The 3374-nt window shown below is 32.0% G+C and overlaps 1 long non-coding RNA gene across 1 annotated transcript; it reads left to right on the top strand.

The window, feature by feature from the left end:
• The first annotated feature begins 916 nt into the window (after nucleotides 1-916).
• On the top strand, nucleotides 917-2580 carry LOC117335062. The gene is made up of 4 exons (XR_004534284.1): nucleotides 917-1029; nucleotides 1533-1607; nucleotides 1931-2177; nucleotides 2463-2580. It is a non-coding gene; the product is annotated as an uncharacterized LOC117335062 (long non-coding RNA).
• The last annotated feature ends 794 nt before the right edge of the window (nucleotides 2581-3374 follow it).

Below are 3374 nucleotides of genomic sequence, written 5' to 3'. Positions count from 1 at the left end.
TAACCACTCGGCCACCGCGGCCCCTGTATATGTTAAATATTGAGTATATCATATACTATTCTGTAACGTTATAACCTGGATTAATGTATGGCCTATATTATGTAATTGAGTTGTCAGTTAATATATACAGTTGTATGAAAAACAAAAACAGAAAAAAACACAATTTTAAGGATTAAGACATTTTTGCCACAGAAATAATCAACAACTTATTACAATAATCAACGACATAAACATCTCAAGTGTATTTATGAATAAACAGTATGAAGAATCGGCAAGACGAAAATGCTACAGACGTGTTGTCGAGTTTGTTTCTTTTTATTCATGTATTTAATCTATACACAAACAGAATGCTGTATTGCTAATCAACAACAGTTTCTGACGATTGATAATATATCGCTTGCTGTTAATCTGTAAATCATATATACCGAAGTATATCATTTACGATCATAAAACGCAGAATGACAATATATTTCACAAACAATAAATCAATGTTATATATTCCGATTGCACCAATTGAATTCTGAATATCATGCCAAATATCATGCATAAATCGCTCATACGATCTGTACTCTTCAAACTTACATTGCATATTTAACCTATTCATCGTTATGCATTGTAAAGTGATTTCTTCAAGAAAACACATATTGGTGTCATTCTTTTAAATAGTATTTGTTCTTCAATGTTTAAAGTGAGCAAACGGACTAATGAGGACAATATCAATCAATCATAATTGATAAGTAAGATTTGCATTGTGTAAATGAATTAACGATATGTTCCACTAAATAACTGTCATCTGACGTACTTTAACTGCGCGACCTATCAGTGACATGTACGTCATAGCTGAACTACGGACAATTTAGTCATCTATAAATAGACACGCTATTGCAATACATAGCATAGTAAAATCAGTTTATCTTATTACAAGGTGTTTCCTCGTCAGATTGTGTATAAAAGATTTGATAATTCGTTCTCTATCACAACCAGCCCTGACAGAGACCAAACCAGTGAAATCTATCTCCGAAAATAAAGGTAAATATTGGTGTGCATGGTACATGTGTTTACATGGTAGTAGTTACAAGGTAGTTTTGATAGAATCATAGCAAATGGTATGATGTCTTCGAATGAAATAGGCATTTGATGGAGTATGAACTTGATATCTTGAATGTCAATATCAACGTTCTTAACTTTATATAGGGTGTCTGCTGCTTCGCACTGTTTTTGGATATTTGAATTATTTGATCGGTTGTAAGCATTAATCTAAATTAAATACTACTAAAAATAAACCAAATGTTCTATTTGTATAACATTATCAATGTGACTGTTTCGAGAAACGTCTTAAAATTTTCTTTTTCTTTATAATCTTAAACAAGAAATGGGTTTTAAACAGACGAAACATCCCTTTGTCCATCTCTCTTGTTTGCATTTCTTGTAACTGTTGATATTATTCAGTAACCGCTGATGATATGTAAGATCGAACTGCATTTGATAGATTATTACTTCATAATTACTCAGTATCCAATATCTCATTACAGCAATGATAAAGATGCTGAAGCTGATTATATTCTCCTGTCTGCTGGCCTTTGTCGTGTGTCAATCATACCGTATACGTAAGTATCATATATCAAAAAGACCTATATGTAATGTTTTATCTCATCTGTTGTTATAACATTTGTTCTGTATCGACTAGGAATATAAGTCTGAATTTGAATGACATTAAAATCAGTCAGATATATGTTATAGCTTAACTACACCATATGTGTTCTAAATATTGTTTTGCTTCATAGCGTTTCATGTTTTGAGATACCGGTACATGTAATTGACTACTCAAAGCTGTTATACAATAAAGGGTTATGATATATACATAATATAACCACACCAGAAAAAAGGCACTTATGGCACAACATTGAAACTAGATAATTGATGTTTACAGGATCCTACAGAGGAAGAGGAGATTCCTTACTGCTTGATGGTATCCGTGGTAACAGATGGGGTACAAGATTGGATCGTTCGGGGTCGGATCTCTGGGACAACGACGCTTGGGATCGTAATACATATGGAAACGACTGGAACCGACGTGGAGGTAGAATCTGGAGAAACAGGAGAAGAGATAGATTCGACAGGAGAGGAAGTAGATTCGACAGAGGATACTGATGATACGATAAATCAATTTTGAAAAGGTATTCATTAAGTACTTTATCTGAAAACATTATTTGAAAAAATCTGATGAAAAAATAATGGATTTTCTTTCAAGACATCAAATAGTACACTAAGATTATTTGTAAAATAAGGATAGCAATAATATCTCTGTGGCATAGATTTTAAAAAGTAATAATTTTGCTGCATGAATACTTATCACATGTAACTCCAAATCGGAATGTTCTTCTCAATCATACAATAAAGAAGTAATGAAATGAACTGTTTAATACATGTTGAATACTAAATCCTTGCTCATTTCTTTTCAGATCCGAGTGGCCAAAGATTGAAGTTGAAAAATCCATACAAATATTTCCATTGATACATTCATTTGTAAATTCATATTAATCATTTTGTGTTTTAATAAATCCTTATCTTTATCAAAAATATTGAGTTGGAATTTTCGTTTTGTGTGTACCAAAAACTCACATTGATGTGTGATCATTTGATGGAAAGTGTGTAATGGGTTAGTCGAAAGCATTTCTTAAAAAAGAAATATACACATTATATCGTATATTTACCATGCCTATACCTGGGGTTTCATCTTAATTTGTGTGATTCTACTCAATGTGTATTAATAAAGGAAGACATTTAGTTAAGGATGATCATAGATCAGATTCCAGTCAGAACACTATATTTCAGAATCATGACTCATAAGTATAATGGAAGCAATCTAAACAATTTCTAACTATCTTATTCTGTAGATGCACCAGTTTAGGATAAAGGATTTTTCGAAATATGTTTCTCTGAAAAACAAACAATAACTAATGTTCTTTTGAAACGAACTAGCTCCTTTTCCGAAACAAGAGTACTAAAGACAGAACCTTTACGATCTTGCATTATTTGGTGATAGGACGAAAGTGTTAAAACAGCAGAGAATACTTACATAATGTAATATCAAAGACGTGACTATAACAAAAAACGATACAACAAAGATAAGATATGTGGAAAAAATACATAGATTGAAAAAGATTTCCATGGAGAGCCGTGGACAGGTACAAAGGGAATAAGAAAAGGTTCGAATCAACTAGGGTAGGCAGAGCATGTATGTTACTATCCACAAATGTAAAATTAACAATTGGAAAATTTAAATCACCAGACTTATCATACAGCTTAATCATAACTATACAATATTGTTGGAATGACCGCTTGGACTTAGAAGGGAACTTGCCCTCAATAGA

This window comes from Pecten maximus, chromosome 9 (assembly GCF_902652985.1).
Source record: "Pecten maximus chromosome 9, xPecMax1.1, whole genome shotgun sequence".
Classification (NCBI taxonomy): Eukaryota; Metazoa; Mollusca; class Bivalvia; order Pectinida; family Pectinidae; genus Pecten; species Pecten maximus.
Note: the sequence above shows the minus strand (reverse complement) of the source record. Positions and strands in the feature narration are given on the sequence as shown.